The sequence below is a fragment of the Protopterus annectens genome, chromosome 2.part2, assembly GCF_019279795.1.
Source record: "Protopterus annectens isolate FY-2018-M chromosome 2.part2, PAN1.0, whole genome shotgun sequence".
In the NCBI taxonomy this organism is placed as follows: domain Eukaryota; kingdom Metazoa; phylum Chordata; order Ceratodontiformes; family Protopteridae; genus Protopterus; species Protopterus annectens.
Window position 1 is genome coordinate 800,803,591 of NC_056730.1, and position 22,418 is coordinate 800,826,008.

The following is a 22,418-nucleotide window of genomic DNA, read 5'->3' on the forward strand; positions in this document are numbered from 1 at the left end:
TGTAGCTTTATTGACAGTATCCTTATAGGTTAGAAGGGCAGTGTTAGTACTATAGGAAGGACTGAAGCCATGTTCTGTGTGGGATATGAGTTTTTCCTGCAAGAGATAGTCTAGCAATTGTTTCTGAATACATTTTTCAAGTATTTTGGTGAGGGGAGATAAGACTGCTATAAGACTAAAGTTATTAATGTTTGTTGAATTTCTTCCTTTGTGCAGAGGGATAATGTATGACTTTTACCAGAGAGAGGGAACACGACACATGATAGGCAATGCTATTGACTGCTATTTTTAGGTACTCACTTGGAATTCCATTAGCTGAAGAAGAGCATGGTTTAAGTTTGTTTAACAGTAGTTTTAGATAGGTTGTGGGCACAGGTTTGAAGATGAAAGTAGATGTGATGATATGTGGCTGTTGGGCAGGGTTGGGATTAGATGCTGAAGAATTCTTGGTTAGAGATGCTATGCTATCTATAAAATAAGAGTTGAACTGTATTGCAGTCTTAGTGGTGTGTTATTGGGAGAGGGGTTTGGGTTGAATTTTTGGATGAAATGTAAGATTTCTTTAATGGATGTCAATTTTTTTAGAGCTGTGCTTAGTATTATTCTAAAAGTTATTATAGTATAGTTTTTGTCTTCATTTATTTGCCTTTTGGTATGATTGTGAAGCATTATGAAGTTTTCACGATATTGAAATGTTTTATATTTTGCCATTCTTTTCATGCTTTTTCTGTAAACTGTATTAGCATTCTACTCTTTTTGGATAGCCAAATTGCATTATTTGCTTTTAGTGTCTTCCTTCTAGAAGGTACAAGGCTATTTAGGATATTTAGAAAAGTTGTCTTGAATTCATTTACATAATCTAAGGGGAGGATTTTTTAGGAAGTTCCAGTTAATAAATGATAATGTAGTAATGACATTTTCTGGGTTAAACTTGAAAAGGCTGTGTGTTATTTTATAACTATGCTGTTAAGTGGATGCGTGAGATGTCTAGTCATAAAGACTGGGAGATGATCACTGAGAGAGAGTCTGACATTGTACCTGTGATAGAGTATTTGGTAGGGTCTGATACTAGGATCTAGTCTAATAGAGAATTTGATGTCTTGCTTTAATGTGTGGGGCTATTAATTAGTTGTGTGAAACTATATAAGTTTATGCAAGATGTAAGGGAGTTAGAGTTTATGTCCAGCCAACTGACATTCACATCACCTAGCAGTATTTCTTTCTTGTGGAAATGTTATGGATATCCAATATAGGATATCTTCCAGTATACTTATATTGTCAACAGGAGGGATGTAAAGGACAGTAATACATATTTTTTATAATAGTTTATTTTGAGGAAAGCAATAAGAAGCTCTGCTGAACTGAATGTTTGTATTGGTTTGCTATAAGGGGAAATGCGGTCGGTATTAGGAAATATTAAAGTGATACAACCACACTTCCTCTTTAGGCAGTCATTATGGGTGATATTATAGCTAGGAGGTATAACTTCAGAGTCATTTATGCTCAGTTTAAGCCAAGTTTCAGTTACAGCGGGAACATCAGGCTTATGTTCGGTAATCCAAGCATATAGTTCAGCAGTTTTATTTCTTATGCTTCTGATATTTATTGCAGCAAATGTTAGATCACCAGGAATGTGGATTGTCTGTTGTTGGGATACAGAAGTGCGTGGGAGAGAATTATCTTTGTGTTCATTGTGACAGGCAGAGCCAGGATTAGGGTGTATATCTCCTCCTAGGATTTTAGTATATAGGGGAATCATGCATACTTGTTTTTGAAGAGGATTCTTGCACTTAGTTTTGTTTTGGTTTGAGGTGAAGTGCAATTAATCAGTCTATATTTGGAATAAAGATGAGGCACAATATTAAATAGTTTTGGTGCAGTGTGTGGAGAATGTAAAGAGGAAGTATGGATAGGTGATTGGGACAAACTTGAAGTGATGTTGAGAGATATTACTGAGTCATGGTAGAATAAAAGATGGCACAGTAGGAGGAGAAGAATAGAGGATAAGCTGAAGGGTAACATAATTAAGTACAGGGCTCTGTATTGTACAGATGTCAGGTAGTGCAAGTAGCAAAGAAGAAGGAAACAAAAAGTTTCAGGGCAGTAGGAGATTCAGTGATGGTGGATTCTGAAAGGTGGTAGAGGAAAAGTAAGGAGAGAAATAGTTTGTATAAAATAAGGAAGTTAGGTTGTCCTGGTATCTTCTGTAGAATGTAAGGAATAGAGGAGTATGAAAGGCTAAGGTATAATGATACAGTCAGAATAAGAACAAATGAGTGTTTATATGGGAGAAGTATAAGTTACAATGTGGAACAGATAGGCACTATTAGGGTGGGTAGTGATTATGAATGGAGATAGTGCAAAGCAGTATGAGATGGAGAAAGATATATGGGAATGGGGCTAAAAATTAAATGGAGATAGGGAAGTAGGAAACAAGAAACAAAAGTGTATGTACAGATGTAGTGAGGTCATTTGGGGATGTTTTTGAATAAGAGTCACAAGTGAAATGCGTATGTAGGAAGAATAATATTAAGGTATGAGAGGGTGCTCAGGAACTATGAGTAGGGAAGGGGAGCCAACCAAAGGCATGCATAGGGGGCTCCCCACCCACAGGTCAAATTAAACTGAGATTAATCAGTTTATAGCCAGTACAGAGTAATTAACAAAGAGATGCCAAATTAAAACATTGTTTCTGTCATTTCCTGGGGCTAAATGACTGGCATATGCAGTATAATATACTAGTCAAGAAAAAGGGGGCATGTGCATTCATCTCTGACATCACTACTGCCTCTTGGACTACAGACACCTGTTGGTCTGCCTAAACAGTTCATGTTAACCCCTTATTTGTTAGACTGTGTGTGATGATGGCTGTTAGTTCAGGTCCCCCTCTCAGCTGAATATACTAACAGTCTTGTTAATTTCATAATTGTTTTTTTAGTCCAACAAGTTTATTATATTTAACGCTATCATTCTCAGCATAGTAACAGCATCTGTTTTTCATTGTATCTGAAATTACCTCCCCCCCCACACACACACACACACAATTTGTCCCTATCCTCTATTACATACATTTATTTTGTTATTTTATTTTTCTCTATTTGTTTTACCATTACTTGTAGTAGCACAATGACCTGTATCCATCCCTCCTGCAAGGCTTGTCAGTCCCCACTGGTGACTGCAGCAGTGTCGCCACCACCACCTCTATCAGAAGCACCGAGCACATCTGGGAACCAGCCTGGGACAGTCACCTTCACACCTCCTGCTCTCCCTGTCCCACCTGTGTCAGATAGCACTACACTGGATGTTGGTACGGTTGTGCCCACTGGTAGCATTACAACTGAAATTAACACCTTTATCAACCATCAGTAGCTGGCAGAAATTGTGTGTGTGTGTGTGTGTGGGGGGGGGGGGGGTATTTCAGACATGAGGATGAATGCATAGCTCAGCCAGAGAACCTTCTCAGGTAACTAATTGAGTGAGGTCCCTATCCAACATTGGATCTACCATCTGAGAAAGGGACCAGTAGTAACTATACTCAGGGTAGTGAGTAATCTCCCGCTTAGTCTCAGATGGCAGAGCCTGCAGCTGTGAATACCCTATCCTATCCCCCATATTGATGTTCCTCTCCTGTCTCTTTTCTGTCCATTCCCACTCTGTTGGTTGTTCAGTCTCCCCCTTATCATTGTCTTCTCTCTGTTTGATGTCTCCTTCACCACTGTGTTTCCACTCCTTCATTGTGTTACCACATACCCTGTCAGTCATGTCTGTCTTTGCCTACTACGTAACTTAACCCTCTTACCTTACTCTTACTTCCCTTACTTCCTTCTCTGACTTACCGTTCTTTTTATAAACATAAAATGGGCACTTGCCCCACATCCATCCCCACCTCTATCCTTATTTGCTCCCTTGATACCATGGGCACCGGAACCATAGAGCGAGGGGGGAGGGGAGCCCCGTCACTTTTGCAGATCACCTCCCAACTCTCCCGTTCTAATTCATTTCATTTTTGTCTCTTTATTTTTGAATTTTGCCATTTTTGCACTTTAGCAGCTGATGTCATCGTGTGCATGATATCAGCTCAGCGCACATACTTCAGGGTTTCCGGGTGGTTTGGTTTTGAATGCGAGCAGGAATGGACAGTTTTAGCTGTTGCTGAAGAAGGATTTCATGTCAGATGCTGCTGAAGCTGTTATTTAGCTCGGCGCACATATTTCCGGCTAGGATTTAACTTTGGAAGCCAAAAAGTGGTGGGATTTAACTTTCCAACTTTGCAAGGTAGAAGAATGACACCCTTTCATTGTACATGTAATAGGATTTGGAATGACACTGATTATGATTGACAATAAACCTTTTTGTTTCCCAGAAGTGGATGGGTTAAGGATTTTTTTCTGTCATGATCTCTACAACTTGAAATGTTGAGGTCTAATTCAGTTTCAATATTGTAAAGAAAATTTCAAAATTAATAAGTTTAGAATTTGGCAGCACCTGAAATTTAGCTCAATATATTTTACAAAGATAATTTTCCTCATATCTCAGGTTATTGAGGGAGTATGGGCACACCCCCTCAAATGGCTAATAGTCACAAGAGCAACCCAGAAAGCCATTCTAGGTAACATATGCCAATTTTAAGTAATTTTTTGCTAATCTTTCTGTTATGGTTGATTTATTGTTGAAATGTCTCATGTGTTTTTGCCACAATTGTGTCATTGTCCATGCTTATTTAATCTTTTTTATGTTATTTTTCACTGTGCTATGTTCTGCCACTATATTATTCTCTGTGGAATGCCCTCTGACCTTTGATGCCATGTAATAAATCCCACTACAGCTGTTTTTCATTGTATGAAAATGATTTTGAGGACTGGAGTATATCTGGTACTTATGTATTAACGCAACCAGATTTTTGGGATAATACTGGTTACTTCACGATGTTTAAATTTAACCATTAATGCCGTGAAGATGTCAAGCAATGTGTTTTCTTTCATGTTTTACCTCCTGTTTCTGTCTGCTGAAGTACACAAAGCATTGTGCATTAAATTGCTTTCCTTACACTGGGAATATGTAAGATATCCAGCAATCCGTATTACCACCACTAGGCGTTTGCGATAATACCGGTTGCTTCACGATGTCTAAATGTACTCTGTTAATACTGTGAAGATGTCAGTGTGTTTTCTTTCACAGTGAAGATTTTTATTCATAACCCTGCCTAAAACAAAGGAAGAACATAGTGGCACTGTTTATGTATGCACTTTACTGACACCATGTTATGTAGCTGGCAGTAAAGTGCATAGACGCTTCAATTGTCAGGGCTGCTCTCTTACTGACTACAATTACTCTCACCAAATATTGCTTCACTTCACTTTTCTTCAGCAAGTAAGAACATTGCAATGTTTCTGTTTTTATGTAACTGTGCCCACAGCTTGCTATATTAGTGTACCCAACAGCTTGCACTCACTACTGCAGTACAGATCAACTCGTTCCGCCGTTACATAATGAATTATACTGCCCTAGAAATCTGAGACAATTGAAGCGTGCGTGTGTAATGCACGCAAAACAGGAAGAAGACTAAAATGATTGTTTCTGTCTTCCTGAATGTCTTCCAAATTTACTTGTCATCAGTAAGGACTTCAAATAACAGCTTGCAGTGTTTCCCCCACTTGTTTTCATGCCAGCATGGTATTATCGCAACTGCGAAAATCTGGTTGCGATAATACATAAGTACCGTATATTTTTTTTTTTTATTTTATTTATTTAACATTTGTTGAATATTTGTATATTTGTTGTATATATTTGTAATGACAGCAGTGAAGCCCAAGTTGTGGTTTAACTTGTGAAGTTAGAGTTCTGTGTCCTTACAAGGACAGTCCTTATTTGAGGTCAGTAGTTAGATCAGATGACAGAGATGTTGATGAGGCCATGTGTCCTCCTTCATGCTACAGTGAAAGGCAATTAGGAAATCACGAATAGAATGGGTTCTGCTAAGATATAATGAAGTTCTTTTGCCGATGATTACTGAATGAAATATAGATCTATATTTTTAAACTGCATTACTTTCACTCTGTAGTCATACTTATAGTTGTCACTGTTGGCTGACAGTGGTGCACTGCTGTTTTTCTTAATGTTTTGAATAGCAGCAGTATGTGTATGGGTAATGGAGTTTTTGTTAGGTATGTGCGGGAGGAAATAAGTGAATGGTATGGATCTGTATGAGAATTAATTGTGAATATGAAAGTAGGAATTAGCACTGTATGACCATCATGGAAGCTGATCCTAACATTATTACACACGCATACACAGGCACACAGACATGCAAAGTTATTTTGGGGCAAGGGGTGAAATTTGGTGCATTATTTAAATTCTTTTGTATGAAAAGTGAACTGTTATTTTTTTCCTGAAGAAAATGTAGTATGAAAGTGTTGGACAGGTCATGTTGTGCTGTTTAAAAGAGACCAAAGATGTATTCCCAAAACTATTTGTAGCTTGATACAGAGAGAAGGTTGAATGATGACAGTGCTAGGAGTACATTATAGAAATACACATAAATGTGCATTGAGGAGTCATGTATGAAGTATGTAGTAGTATTGTGTTAATGTTGTCTGTGTGTGTGAAAATGCTGGCAATGGAATACATCAGGTGGCTAGAGGTACTCGGGCTCAAACCCTGTACATTGAGTATGGGTAAAAAAAGTCTAAAGTCCCTAGCCACCATCACTTATGAATGTATGCCTCAGTGGGAAAACAAAATATTTTATTCTAGCAATTTTCTAAGGTTATAAAATCAGTATTTGAAATGTGTCCCTATTTTGGGGCTGTATTCCACCATTATTGGCTTTGTTCTGTATTTTTGTGCTAAGAGGTTGAGAGCGATGGTGAGAAGTGAGAACTGAATTCACTAAATGATATGATAGCCATTTAAGTTTGTCTTCCTGTCTTTCAAGAAACTGCGGGTTTAGCTTAGTGGTATGTTGCTCTGACTGTAGTGCACAGAGTTCTTGGTTCAAGACTTGGTAGTGAAATGCATGGTGGTAACACAGCATTTTATGCAAGCAACTTTCCAAAATTATACAAGCAATGTTTAAAATGTATCCCTGGTTTTGGCCTTTTGCCCCCTTCCCAATTGAAAATAAGTTCACAAAGTTGTGCAACATACCTATGGCTTACACTACTGTGATTCTACATTTATATATTGTGTGTAGAAGTAGACTGTTATCATGGAAATGTTCTGAATAGGGCAGTTTTGTCATTATTGGTGTACGCATTTTGCTTCATTGCCTACTGGAAAAATGTTCAAACAATAAATTTAAAATGCAGTTGTGTGTGGAAGTAGACCTTTATGATGGAAATGTTCTAAATAGGGCATTTTGTCATTATTAACCAAAATAAAAAAGCCTTGCGGAGTAAATGCTCAGCGGTTTGCAGCAAAAATCGAAAGGAAATAATAAAAAGTGAACAACTGCTGAGCAAAACAATGAAGGGTGCTAGAAAATCCCAAAGTCAATACCAAAATCAGTGTAGCAATCCAAATGTTCGTTGTAAAATGCTCCAATGATAAAATTGTCAAATAGTATAAAAAACTCAAATTTATTGTGACAGAAAGGTAAGCGCTTTCGCAAACATGCTTCTTCAGACCTCGTAACAAACATTTTATACCTCCTTCTCCATTGTCTTCTTTATTCTTGATTGTGTCTACAACTTCCTTTGCAGTTTTCTGTACATTATAATTTTGTTTTTGTGGCCCTTCTCTAACCTACTAGTTTAGGCATACTTGCCTTACTGCCTTCCATAAGCATCTCCTCTGCATAAATGTATCATTGGGTTATCAACTGTATGCACAGTTTTGTGCCATTCTGAGGCTCTTGCCCACTACAAGTTTACCACAACTATCCATACTTCACTGCAGCTGCAGTTTGGGCCTACATAAACTTCCCATGGGTCCCTACTGCAGCCATGATGAAGATCTGGTCTTCACACACACCTTCCAATTTGCATGCATTGTTAATGAGCCTCAGGGCTAGTCGTTTACACATAGTAAACAGTGTTGGCTTGGCTGCAATCAAGGATGTGGCCTTATGGTTTTGAGGAGTGTACTGGTTTATGTATTATGTATTCTGAAAATGCCGTGGAGTGTGCTGGTTAATTGTACCCTGCAAACACCAACTTCCACATGCGTATTACAATGTAATGTACTATCCTCTCAAAGTGCATATCTAGATGTTGTTATAAGGCACATTGTATTGCGACATTGCCCAGCCTATTTAGTAGTGCCTATTTGTAAAACTGAGTGACTTAGAAAATTTTGAATTGTTTGAAATGTACTCTGCTAACGCCAACTTCCACACACGCATTACAAAGAAGTGTTCTATTCTCTCAAAGTACTCATCTAGAGGCTGTTATAAGGCACACTGTATTGCAATATTACCTAGCCTATTTTGTAGTGCCTAATTGTAGAATTGTGTGATTTGTGAATGTTTACTATATGATATCTGTTAGTCGCTCCTGTTTCTGCTATAGCTCTTTATAGACCTTAACCCCTCTAAGTAGGGGTTTTGTATCAGCGTTAGTGTAGTGGACCATCTAATGAATGAAATTCTAGTGTAGTGGTCTATTTAATTCCTAATTAAATACGCTGAGTGTTTTCTGCTCTGCATTCGATCACAACTGAAGGCCCAACCATAGTGTTACTGTGGCTTAACTCTGGTTATGCTTAACATTGCAAATGCATATTAGCGACCTATGTTTTACAATTTGCCTTCAGTAGTAGTTTATTAAATGTGTGCAATACCTCTTCTTTGCTAATGTATTTTGAGATAAGCGAATATAAGCTTATATTTGTCCCGTTAAACTCTGTGCAATACCTTTTCTTTGCTAATGTATTTTTAGATAAGCGAATAGAAGCTTATATTTGTCCTGTTAAACTCTCAACAGTTGCTTTAATTGGAACAAACTATTAGCCAAAGGGTTTATTTTCAACTCATTGCTACTTGACTTTTGTTGATTTTTGCTTAATACATGCCTGATACCTGTATATTACTGCTACTACGAAATAATGTGTTTTTATATTACTAAAGTACTATTTCTCTCTCAACTTTCTCTCCTGTTCTTCAGCTTTCTTGCCCTGAACTACCCTCTGTGACTACGCCTGGGTGGACATTTAGACTTAATCTAAATTTAATACAAGTTCAACCAATTGCTCAACCAAGTATAACAAACTCTGCTGCCTCATCCCCTTTTGGAAATTGAACCAAGCTTCTCCCAGAAGGATCTAAGGAAATATGTGCATCTACTGCTAAGCCTTGAATTACTACAGTTTTTAAGCCCTGCTAGGTGTCTCAGTATGCTCCCTTGCCAGGAAAGCCAGCAGCCTAACCACTTTTATTTTTGTATCTTCGTACTTCCCCCTCATCTAGTTCCCTGATTTTACACTAGCTCCCTTCTCCCTTCAGTCCAATCTAGTCCAGGGATTGCCCTGGTGGACTACAGGTGCACTTCAGCATTTGTCCACTAGATGGCATCCTCTCCCCACTAATATTGACTTCAATTCACTTCTTGTATTCTCTTTAAGCTCTAACTTTTCTTTTTTCTCTCTTTCTCTGTCTTAAACATTACAGCCCACTGTAACCTACTATATCCATGTCCTCTTACTTACCCTTCGGCAATCAACACTCCACTGATAGGTTCTCAGTCTTCTCATGCCCTCCTTGGTTCTACACGCTTTGTTGGCCCTGCGGGCTCGCTCCGCTCCCCTACCCTGCCCCCAAATCTCATCCACCCCCAGCACCTCTACCTTTATTCCCCCATAACCACACCCACTGCCATTCTACACCAATCAGTCACCAGTACTCTGGAAACACCCATTCCCTTCTCCCGCCCATATTAACCTTCACTCACCTCTCCTAGATTATCTCACCTAGCCAATTAGTTTTCATTTTTGTCTCAACACCCACTCCCAAACCACACCCCACCAATCCTTCACACAACTCTCCACTCCTTCACCACTATTAGGGACTTACCAGCTCCTCTATACATATAACTCTTGTATCCACAGATAACTCAACAACAATAGCACCCTAAGTAGCCCCATTTCATCATGCTTTCAAAACCCTCATTCATCTCCTTTTTACTACTACTACTACTACTACTACTTCTCAACTTATCCTATCTTTACTACCCCACCCAACCCATTAATTCCTACCACTCACAATCCTTCCATGTAACCAACCATCTTACCTCCTCTCTCTCATACTCACACACCCCAATCTCTCCCCATCTATATCCTATAAAAAAACTTCTACTTTTCCCATATAAACTTATTACCTCTCATAAACATTCTACCCCCATAGTAACTAGTAAAGCCTTCATACTTATTTGGTATGCCAGCATTACACTGGCATACCATTCTGGACATTATCTGTGCTGGACCATTATGGGGGGCTGTGCTTTTGTGTGTTTTTACTGTATTTTTGTCCATGGACACTGTTATGTTATGTTAGTTGCTTTGGAATTGCCATACAGCAATTCTAGAGTACAGGAGGCATGTGTACTTTGTGAGCACTGCTCAGACACACCCCCTGTGCTCATACATGGTCATGTTTGAGTGGAGACTACAGCAGTAAACCTTCATTAATATACAAGGTGCACTGCTGTTCTACATGGGCATGATCCGCTCCATGCAGGAATAGCACTATTCCTGCATGGAGCATCCTGAATCCCGGGGACAGTTAAAAAGCCCCTTTAGTCTGAGTGGGATGTCATTCACTTTGAATTCATTCCTTTCCAGAATAAGTTGACAGATGTATTTTTTTATCCCATAATTGGGATTTATACTCTTTATTTTTCTTTCAAATAAGTGTTTTAGATTTTTACCCTTTCTAAAGAACACCTTGGGTACTGTACTAACATGTTTACATATATTACTGTCACGAGTTAAATGGTTCAGTTCTGTTTGAGGATATCCATGATAACTGTCATCTAAAAAAACTTGTTATAAAAGAACTTATATAACCATTGTTATAGGTTGAATCATCCCCAGTTAATTGTGCATTTATAGCTAATGTATTCATATCCAGTTGATTAGAATCATTCAAAAACGGGGATGAAAAATTTCACCTCACATTTATTCAAAACTTCCATCATAATTTCAGTCAAGAATGAAAAGGGATAACCACATTTTTGAAACATACTTCTCAAAATGACATTAATCCCAAAATCATTTTCATTGTTGATCATGTGGGAAACTCAGATGAAATATCCTTTTACGACTGCTTTTTCTGGGCTTGTCTGTGGACACTAGAAAAATGGAGGAAACTATTTGAATATGTTTCTTTACAATATATCTTATGAATGGAACAATTAATGGTGTTATCTTTCATAAACCACATGTCCAGATATGAAATACTAGTGTCATGGAGTTGGGAGGTGAATTGCAGAAAGGTAGTAGTGCTATTTAAATATGCCATGAAATGGCTGATCAACTGTTTATCACCTTCCCACAGGATGAAGGTATCATCCAGGTATCTGGTGTAGAACTTACATTTCTCATAATATTCAGATATGAACAAGATTTTGTTCTCCCATTGTATCATTACTGTATTTGCAAAAAGCCTTCCACATGCTGAGCTCATGGCTACCCCTTTAAGTTGTAAGAAGATTTCCATCCCAAAAGTTATGAAGTTGCTTTTAAACAACATTTAGAGTAGGTTCACGTATAAGTTGATGTTGTTCTGTCCCACTCTATTGTTTAACAGATATTCTCAAAACCATTCAATGCCAAGTTGGTGTGGAATGGATGAATACAGGTCTTTAACACTGATGGTGATAAAGATCAATGATTTATTAAACATAGTTTCACCTGTTTTTTTTTTGTAAAAAATCCTATGAGTCTCAGCAGACATGGGGTTCACACTGGATCAATCCTTTAAGTTTGGTGTCCAAATACTTTGTGATGGGATAGATGATCAAGCCTCTAGCATCAACTACGAGTCAAAAAGGTGGCTGATGAATATTTTTGTGGAGCTTAGGCACCCCAAAGAGGGTTAGTATAATAGGTTTATTCACACTCATTTAGTTGTAATCATCAATAGATACCTGACCATCAATCAGAAAATGTTTCAAGTTGATGTGGATATTATTGTAGGCTATATTAAGCTTATTTAACAATACTTTCTCACAGGTGTCATATTGGAGGCCTTCTTCCATCTTTTTCATATAATCACATTTGTCCATCACTATGAGTTAGTGTCCACTCCCTTTATCAGACTTCATAATACTGATATTTTTATTATGCTGTAAATCATGCAACTTCCTTTGCTCATAAGGTGAGAAATTATCTTTGTTGTTTTCCAAAGTAATTTTCCTTCTGCTACTTTCAATCACATTCCTTATATCCACTTCACAAATTCTTTTATAACATTGAATGATAGGGTGGATTGATGGATTAAATACACTCACAATGTGTAAGGGAGTCATGACCATGTCGACATTATGAAATAACAAGTTAAAATTCAGCTTCCTTGTGTATAATTTTAAGTCCATGTGGATGTATGCCAGGTTAGCTCATTTGTTAAGGACAATTGTGAGACATTTTCAAAACAGATTACAACAGTTCACATCTATATTGTAACTGGAAAACTTATACACAGAGAAATCTCCTGCGTAATTTTTTTATTTTTGTGCATGGGGTACTTTGAGACTTGTGCTGACATCATTTAAATCATTTGAGATGATTGAACCATTTGAAATTTCTGTATATGCACTATTTACATTCTCCCCCTGTTCTATCATCTCCTGCTTCTCTCTCCTCCCCTCCAAGAGGCTTTGCCCCAACTAGAATTCTGTCTTTGGTTGGGTGGATTCTCCTGCCAACCATTTAACCTCTCCAGTCTCCTGAATGTGGGAGGTTCTTTGTCTTCTAAAAAACTATCATTGTTAAAATCATCTATTTGTCTATGCTGTGCCTCATTGGAAACACATTGCAGTTCCCATTGATTTGTAGACCAATCCTGTCAGGAGAGAGTGTAAGCTTGGTTATTAGCATAATCCCTCTTATTACGAGAAAGTTTTTTCATTTTATGATTTTTGATTATGTTTTTCTTGTTCATCTATACTTCGAAAAATACAGATATATTCGGTCTTGAAAGATTCATATTGTGTGTCCTGTGTCTAGTTTTGATGTCTGAGGTATGAGTTTATCAATTTGTTTGTGATTGTACTTAGCCTGATGGTCCATGTATGTCTGTTAAATATGGAAATAAGGTTGGAATATAGCTTTGAGTTAGGAACCAAACCTGTTGGAAATTGCCACATCTTCAGCCTTTCAGGAACAATATTTGCTTGAATATATTCAGTAAAGTTATCATTGTCTGACTGCAGTTTTTTTTATTTTTAACTGATTGCAATCAAACTCAGACAGTTTCTCTACAAGGTAAGAGTTACCAGAAATGAATAAATCATTCAGACCTGTATTGTTTTTTAACCATTCACCCAGAACAGGTATATTGTTTGATGAAGTCACACTGTTCAAGGAAAAGATGGTTACCCCCCATTAGCATTGTTCTACCCTTTGGTAGAAGCAGATGCCAAATTATTTAGACATGTGGTGAGATCTGCAAATTACAGAAAGGCTCAGATCCATTTTCCAAATGGGATATTTTTGACTGTTGCATAGATGTAACATTGTCTAAATGTTGAGTTAATTGTTGGACTAAAATTGTCAGATTCCAGATGGTTTGTTTTTGTTCAGCAATTTCGCTTTCATGGGTAGATGTTTGAATAAAATCCCCAGTTCATGTTCCTGTGGCCATATTTGAAACACAAATCAAAGCAAAGTCCAAAACACAAACAGCAAGAAAACATAAAATATGCCCAGTAACCACTAGAGAAATTAGCCAAGTTAAACCTCACTTTTATTGATGAGATAGAGCCTTAATAAGGTTAAAATCCAAAGTAAAAGCTGCAGATAAGTGCCTTCATCTTCTGTTGAAAACTTCTTCAGATAATGCATTTAGAACTTGTACCTATTTTATATGCCAACAAAATGAATCAAACCAGTCACATGCTAGTCGATCCCTTCTGACCGGAATACAATCTTAAAGAGCCAGTTTTTAATTTACAAGTATCTGTGAATACAACCAGTTAGACAAATCCTGGAAGCATTAGTTTTATTTTATAACTGTTATGGTTATAAAACCCAGACTTTCATCTATCCAATGTTTTTAATTTTAATAGACAAGCAACTGAGATTTGTTCATTCAGACCAGGTCAGTTGACAGCAGTGAGTCTCAGTTGCCACTGCAGTTTCGGTTTTTCTAAATATAAAGTCCATGGTCCATTTCGGTCATCTAGTAAAATTTGAACAACTACAAAGATTATATTCTGGTCAAACAAAAGTGCTTATCGACAGCTTTTATTTTGGATTTTAACCTTATCAAGGATTTATCTCATCAATAAAAGTGAGTCTTAACTTAGCTAATATGTTTAGTTGTTCCTGGGCATATTTTATGTTTTCCTGCTGTTTGTGTTTTGGATTTTTGCCTTAGTTTTGGTAGTGTTGGTAAGAAGTTTTTTGACTCTGTAAAGCATCCCTAGTTTTTGATGAGTTTTTCTTATGCAATTTTTTATATCCAGGTCAAATGTAAGATTATCATCCATTATCACCACTAATAATTTGCTATGAGAAGTGACTTCAATGGTTGTATTATTATCAAGTGAGAGGACTTTAAATTTTGTTTTTCCATGAGGGACGGATTTTGGGAAAAAGTAGTACTTTGGTCTTTTTTGTGTTGAGCATAAGTTGTGACTTATGATCCCATATTTTAGTAGCTGTTAAAACTTCCTGAGTAATTATTTGGAGGTGTGCCATGTTGTCAGATGTGCAAATGTGAGTCGAATCATCTGCATATCTTATTAGAGTGGACTGTTGTGTGGATGTATAGAGGGTGTTGGTGAAAATGTTAAAGAGGAGAGGACTAAGGATAGAGCCTTGTTGTACACCGGTTGTGACTGTGAGGTAAGGTGAGAGTGTGGAGTGCCATTTTACTGGCTGATACCTATTGGACAGGTAACTTTTGAAGCACAAAAGGGTGGGCTGAGAGAGACCTAGTAAGGACATTTGAAGTAAAAGTTTGCTGTGACAAACTGTGCCAATGGCTTTAAACAAATCTAGAAATAAGGAAAATACTAGTTTGATGTTATATGTAGCTTTATTGACAGTATCCTTATAGGTTAGAAGGGCAGTGTTAGTACTATAGGAAGGACAGAAGCCATGTTCTGTATGGGATACGAGTTTTTCCTGCAAGAGATAGTCTAGCAATTGTTTCTGAATACATTTTTCAAGTATTTTGGTGAGGGGTGATAAGACTGCTATAAGACTAAAGTTATTAATGTTTGTTGAATTTCTTCCTTTGTGCAGAGGGATAATGTATGACTTTTACCAGAGAGAGGGAACACGACACATGATAGGCAATGCTATTGACTGCTATTTTTAGGTACTCACTTGGAATGCCATTAGCTGAAGAAGAGCATGGTTTAAGTTTGTTTAACAGTAGTTTTAGATAGGTTGTGGGCACAGGTTTGAAGATGAAAGTAGATGTGATGATATGTGGCTGTTGGGCAGGGTTGGGATTAGATGCTGAAGAATTCTTGGTTAGAGATGCTATGCTATCTATAAAATAAGAGTTGAACTGTATTGCAGTCTTAGTGGTGTGTTATTGGGAGAGGGGTTTGGGTTGAATTTTTGGATGAAATGTAAGATTTCTTTAATGGATGTCAATTTTTTTAGAGTTGTGCTTAGTATTATTCTAAAAGTTATTATAGTATAGTTTTTGTCTTCATTTATTTGCCTTTTGGTATGATTGTGAAGCATTATGAAGTTTTCACGATATTGAAATGTTTTATATTTTGCCATTCTTTTCATGCTTTTTCTGTAAACTGTATTAGCATTCTACTCTTTTTGGATAGCCAAATTGCATTATTTGCTTTTAGTGTCTTCCTTCTAGAAGGTACAAGGCTATTTAGGATATTTAGAAAAGTTGTACTGAATTCATTTATAGCATTGTCTAAGGGGAGGATTTTCAGGAAGTTCCACTTAATAGATGATAGTGTAGTAATGACCATTTCTGGGTTAAACTTGGAAAGGCTGTGTGTTATTTTATAAATATGGTATTCAACTGGATGTGTGAGATGTCTAGTCATAAAGACTGGGAGATGATCACTGAGAGAGAGTCTGACATTGTACCTGTGATAGAGTATTTGGTAGGGTCTGATACTAGGATCTAGTCTAATAGAGAATTTGATGTCTTGCTTTAATGTGTGGGGCTATTAATTAGTTGTGTGAAACTATATAAGTTTATGCAAGATGTAGGGGAGTTAGAGTTTATGTCCAGCCAACTGACATTCACATCACCTAGCAGTATTTTTCTCTTGTGGAAATGTTATGGATATCCAATGTAGGATATCTTCCAGTATACTTATATTGTCAACAGGAGGGATGTAAAGGACAGTAATACATATATTTTATAATAGTTTATTTTGAGGAAAGCAATAAGAAGCTCTGCTGAACTGAATTTTTGTATTGGTTTGCTATAAGGGGAAATGTGGTTGGTGTTAGGCAATATTAAAGTGATACCACCACACTTCCTCTTTAGGCAGTCATTATGGATGATATTATAGCCAGGAGGTATAACTTCAGAGTCATTTATGCTCAGTTTAAGCCAAGTTTCAGTTACAGCGGGAACATCAGGCTTATGCTCGGTAATCCAAGCATATAGTTCAGCAGTTTTATTTCTTATGCTTCTGATATTTATTGCAGCAAATATTAGATCACCAGGAATGGGGATTGTCTGTTGTTGGGATACAGAAGTGTGTGGGAGAGAATTATCTTTGTGTTCGTTGTGACAGGCAGAGCCAGGATTAGGGTGTATATCTCCTCCTAGGATTTTAGTATATAGGGGAATCATGCATACTTGTTTTTGAAGAGGATTCTTGCACTTAGTTTTGTTTTGGTTTGAGGTGAAGTGCAGTTAATCAGTCTATATTTGGAATAAAGATGAGGCACAATATTAAATAGTTTTGGTGCAGTGTGTGGAGAATGTAAAGAGGAAGTATGGATAGGTGATTGGGACAAACTTGAAGTGATGTTGAGAGATATTACTGAGTCATGGTAGAATAAAAGATGGCACAGTAGGAGGAGAAGAATAAAGGATAAGCTGAAGGGTAACATAACTAAGTACAGGGCTCTGTATTTTACAGATGTCAGGTAGTGCGGAAGTAGCAAAGAAGAAGGAAACAAAAAGTCTGAGGGCAGTAGGAGATTCAGTGATGGTGGATTCTGAAAGGTGGTAGAGGAAAAGTAAGGAGAGAAACAGTTTCTATGAAATAAGGAAGTTAGGTTGTCCTGGTATCTTCTGTAGAATGTAAGGAATAGAGGAGTATGAAAGGCTAAGGTATAATGATACAGTCAGAATAAGAACAAATGAGTGTTTATATGGGAGACGTATAAGTTACAATGTGGAATAGATAGGCACTATTAGGGAGGGTAGTGATTATGAATGGAGATAGTGCAAAGCAGTATGAGATGGAGAAAGATATATCGGAATGGGGCTAAAAATTAAATGGAGATAGGGAAGTAGGAAACAAGAAACAAACGTGTATGTACAGATGTAGTGAGGTAATTTGGAGATGTTTTTGAATGAGTCACAAGTGAAATGCGTATGTAGGAAGAATAATATTAAGGTATGAGGGGGTGCTCAGGAACTATGAGTAGGGAAGGGGAGCAAACCAAAGGCATGCATAGTGGGCTCCCCACCCACAGGTCAAATAAAACTGAGATTAATCAGTTTGTAGCCAGTACAAAGTAATTAACAAAGAGATGCCAAATTAAAACATTGTTTCTGTCATTTCCTGGGGCTAAATGACTGGCATATGCAGTATAATATACTAGTCAAGAAAAAGGGGGCATGTGCATTCATCTCTGACATCCCTACTGCCTCTTGGACTACAGACACATGTTTGTCTGCCTAAACAGTTCATGTTAACTCCTTATTTTTTAGACTGTGTGTGATGATGGCTGTTAGTTCAGGTCCCCCTCTCAGCTGAACATACTAACAGTCTTGTTAATTTCATAATTGTTTTTTTAGTCCAACAAGTTTATTATATTTAATGCTATCATTCTCAGCATAGTAACAGCATCTGTTTTTCATTGTATCTGAAATTACCCCCCCCCACACACACACACACACAATTTGTCCCTATCCTCTATTACATACATTTATTTTGTTATTTTATTTTTCTCTATTTGTTTTACCATTACTTGTAGTAGCACAATGACCTGTATCCATCCCACCAGCAAGGCTTGTCAGTCCCCACTGGTGACTGCAGCAGTGTCGCCACCACCACCTCTGTCAGAAGCACTGAGCACATCTGGGCACCAGCCTGGCACAGTCACCTTCACACCTCCTGCTCTCCCTGTCCCACCTGTGTCAGGTAGCCCTACACTGGATGTTGGTATGGTTGTGCCCACTGGTAGCATTACAACTGAAATTAACACCTTTATCAACCATCAGTAGCTGGCAGAAATTGTGTGTGTGTGTGGGGGGGGGGGTATTTCAGACATGAGGATGAATGCATAGCTCAGCCAGAGAACCTTTTCAGGTAAATAATTGAGTGAGGTCCCTATCCAACATTGGATCTACCATCTGAGAAAGGGACCAGTAGTAACTATACTCAGGGTAGTGAGTAATCTCCCACTTAGTCTCAGATGGCAGAGCCTGCAGCTGTGAATACCCTATCCTATTTCCCATATTGATGTTCCTCTCCTGTCTCTTTTCTGTCCATTCCCACTCTGTTGGTTGTTCAGTCTCCCCCTTATCATTGTTTTCTCTCTGTTTGATGTCTCCTTCACCACTGTGTTTCCACTCCTTCATTGTGTTACCACATACCCTGTCAGTCATGTCTGTCTTTGCCTACTACGTAACTTAACCCTCTTACCTTACTCTTACTTTCCTTACTTCCTTCTCTGACTTACCGTTCTTTTTATAAACATAAAATGGGCACGTGCCCCACATCCATCCCCACCTCTATCCTTATTTGCTCCCTTGATACCATGGGCACTGGAACCATAGAGCGTGGGGGGAGGGGAGCCTCTTCACTTTTGCAGATCACCTCCCAACTATCTAATTCATTTCATTTTTGTCTCTTTATTTTTGAATTTTGCCATTTTTGCACTTTAGCAGCTGATGTCATTGCGTGCACGATATCAGCTCAGCGCACGTATTTCAGGGTTTCCGGCTGGTTTGGTTTTGAATTCGAGTGGGAATGGACAGTTTTAGCTGTTGCTGAAGAAGGATTTCATGTCAGATGCTGCTGAAGCTGTTATTTAACTCGGCGTATGTATTTCCGGCTAGGATTTAACTTTGGAAGCCAAAAATTGGTGGGATTTAACTTTCCAACTTTGCAAGGTAAAAGAATGACACCCTTTCATTGTACATGTAATAGGATTTGGAATGACACTGATTATGATTGATAATAAACCTTTTTGTTTCCCAGAAGTGGATGGGTTAAGGATGTTTTTCAGTCATGATCTCTACAACTTAAAATGTTGAGGTCTAATTCAGTTTCAATATTGTAAAGAAAATTTCAAAATGAATAAGTTTAGAATTTGGCAGCACCTGAAATTTAACTCAATATATTTTGCAAAGATAATTTTCCTCATATCTCAGGTTATTGAGGGAGTATGAGCACAACCCCTCAAATGGCTAATAGTCACAAGAGCAACCCAGAAAGCCATTCTAGGTACCATATGCCTATTTTAAGTAATTTGTTGCTAATCTTTCTGTTATGGTTGATTTATTGTTGAAATGTCTCATGTGTTTATGCCACAATTGTGTCATTGTCTATGCTTATTTAATCTTTTTTATGTTATTTTTCACTGTGCTATGTTCTGCCACTATATTATTCTCTGTGGAATGCCCTCTGACCTTTGATGCCATGTAATAAATCCCACTACAGCTGTTTTTCATTGTATGAAAATGATTTTGAGGACTGGAGTATATCTGGTACTTACGTATTAACGCAACCAGATTTTTGCGATAATACTGGTTGATTCACGATGTTTAAATTTAACCATTAATGCCATGAAGATGTCAAGCAATGTGTTTTCTTTCATGTTTTACCTCCTGTTTCTGTCTGCTGAAGTACACAAAGCATTGTGCATTAAATTGCTTTCCTTACACTGGGAATATGTAAGATATCCAGCAATGCATATTACCACCACTAGGCGTTTGCAATAATACCGGTTGCTTCACGATGTCTAAATGTACTTTGTTAATACTGTGCAGATGTCAGTGTGTTTTCTTTCACAGTGAAGATTTTTATTCATAACCCTGCCTAAAACAAAGAAAGAACATAGTGGCACTGTTTATTTATGCACTTTACTGACACCATGTTATGTAGCTGGTAGTAAAGTGCATAGACGCTTCAATTGTCAGGGCTGCTCTCTTACTGACTGCAATTACTCTCACCAAACAAATATTGCTTCACTTCACTTTTCTTCAGCAAGTAAGAACATTGCAGTGTTTCTGTTTTTATGTAGCTGTGCCCACGGCTTGCTATATTAGTGTACCCAACAGCTTGCACTCACTACTACAGTACAGATCAACTCGTTCCGCCATTACATAATGAATTCTACTGCCCTAGAAATTGGAGACAATTGAAGCGTGCATGTGTAATGCACGCAAAACAGGAAGAAGACTAAAAGGATTGTTTCTCTCTTCCTGAATGTCTTCCAAATTTACTTGCCATCAGTAAGGACTTCAAATAACAGCTTGCGGTATTTCCCCCACTTGTTTTCACGCCAGCATGGTATTATCGCAACTGCGAAAATCTGGTTGCCATAATACGTAAGTACCGTATATTTTTTTTTTTATTTTATTTATTTAACATTTGTTGAATATTTGTATATTTGTTGTATATTTTTGTAATGACAGCAGTGAAGCCCAAGTTGTGGTTTAACTTGCGAAGTTAGAGTTCTGTGTCCTTACAAGGACAGTCCTTATTTGAGGTCAGTAGTTAGCTCAGATGACGGAGATGTTGATGAGGCCATGTGTCCTCATCCATCCTATAGTGAAAGGCAATTAGGAAATCATGAATAGAATGGGTTCTGCTAAGATATAATGAAGTTCTTTTGCTGATGATTACTGAATGAAATATAGATCTATATTTTTAAACTGCATTACTTTCACTCTGTAGTCATACTTATAGTTGCCACTGTTAGCTGACAGTGGTGCACTGCTGTTTTTCTTAATGTTTTGAATTGCAGCAGTATGTGTATGGGTAATGGAGTTTTTGTTAGGTATGTGCGGGAGGAAATAAGTGAATGGTATGGATCTGTCTGAGAATTAATTGTGAATATGAAAGTAGGAATTAGCACTGTATGACCATCATGGAAGCTGTCCCTAACATTATTACACACGCACACGCATACACAGGCACACAGACATGCAAAGTTATTTTGGGGCAAGGGGTGAAATCTGGTGCATTATTTAAATTCCTTTGTATGAGAAGTGTACTGTTATTTTTTTCCTGAAGAAAATGTAGTATGAAAGTGTTGGACAGGTCATGTTGTGATGTTTAAAAGAGACCAAAGATGTATTCCCAAAACTATTTGTAGCATGATGCAGAGAGAAGGTTGAATGATGACAGTGCTAGGAGTACATCATAGAAATATACAGAAATGTGCATTGAGGAGTCATGTATGAAGTATGTAGTAGTATTGTGTTAATGTTGTCTGTGTGTGTGAAAATGCTGGCAATGGAATACATCAGGTGGCTAGAGGTACTCGGGCTCAAACCCTGTACATTGAGTATGGGTAAAAAAAGTCTAAAGTCCCTAGCCACCATCACTTATGAATGTATGCCTCAGTGGGAAAACAAAATATTTTATTCTAGCAATTTTCTAAGGTTATAAAATCAGTATTTGAAATGTGTCCCTATTTTGGGGCAGTATTCCACCATTATTGGCTTTGTTCTGTATTTTTGTGCTAAGAGGTTGAGAGCGATGGTGAGAAGTGAGAACTGAATTCACTAAATGATATGATAGCCATTTAAGTTTGTCTTCCTGTCTTTCAAGAAACTGCGGGTTTAGCTTAGTGGTATGTTGCTCTGACTGTAGTGCACAGAGTTCTTGGTTCAAGACTTGGTAGTGAAATGCATGGTGGTAACACAGCATTTTATGCAAGCAACTTTCCAAAATTATACAAGCAATGTTTAAAATGTATCCCTGGTTTTTGGCCTTTTGCCCCCCCCCTTCCCAATTGAAAATAAGTTCACAAAGTTGTGCAACATACCTATGGCTTACACTACTGTGATTCTACATTTATATATTGTGTGTAGAAGTAGACTGTTATCATGGAAATGTTCTGAATAGGGCAGT